The 457-nt window shown below is 50.1% G+C and overlaps 1 protein-coding gene across 1 annotated transcript in view; it reads right to left on the bottom strand.

Moving 5' to 3' along the window:
- PPP6R2 (protein phosphatase 6 regulatory subunit 2) overlaps window positions 1-457 on the bottom strand; it is a 73,959-nt gene that overhangs the window by 33,756 nt on the left and 39,746 nt on the right. The window lies entirely within an intron of this gene.

Below are 457 nucleotides of genomic sequence, written 5' to 3'. Positions count from 1 at the left end.
GCACACACTGCACCCTATGCACACACTGCACCCTCGGCACACACTGCACTCCCTGCACATACTGCAACCTAGTCTTCATATGTATCTGTATTTTTCCACCTTTGAAAAACAATCTTAACCCTACTTTCTCCTCTTACTAGCACCCCCACCTACCCACCCATCCATCCATCTAACCACCATTCCATCCATCCATTCCATCCATTTATTCATGCACCGATCCATTCCATCCCTCCATCACCATCCATTCCATCCATCCACCATCTACTCCATCCATCCAACCACCATTCCATCCATTCATTCCGTCCATCCATTCCATCCATCTATTCATGCACCGATCCATTCCATCCCTTCATCACCATCCATTCTGTCCATCCACCATCCACCCCAGCCATCCATCCACCCATCCACCATCCATCCCTCCATCCATCCCTCCACCCACCCACCATCCATTCCATCC

The sequence above is a fragment of the Trichechus manatus genome, unplaced genomic scaffold (genome assembly GCF_000243295.1).
Source record: "Trichechus manatus latirostris isolate Lorelei unplaced genomic scaffold, TriManLat1.0 scaffold00069, whole genome shotgun sequence".
Lineage (NCBI taxonomy): Eukaryota > Metazoa > Chordata > Mammalia > Sirenia > Trichechidae > Trichechus > Trichechus manatus.
The sequence above is the reverse complement of the archived record's forward strand: the minus strand, read 5'-3'. Positions and strand labels throughout refer to the sequence as shown.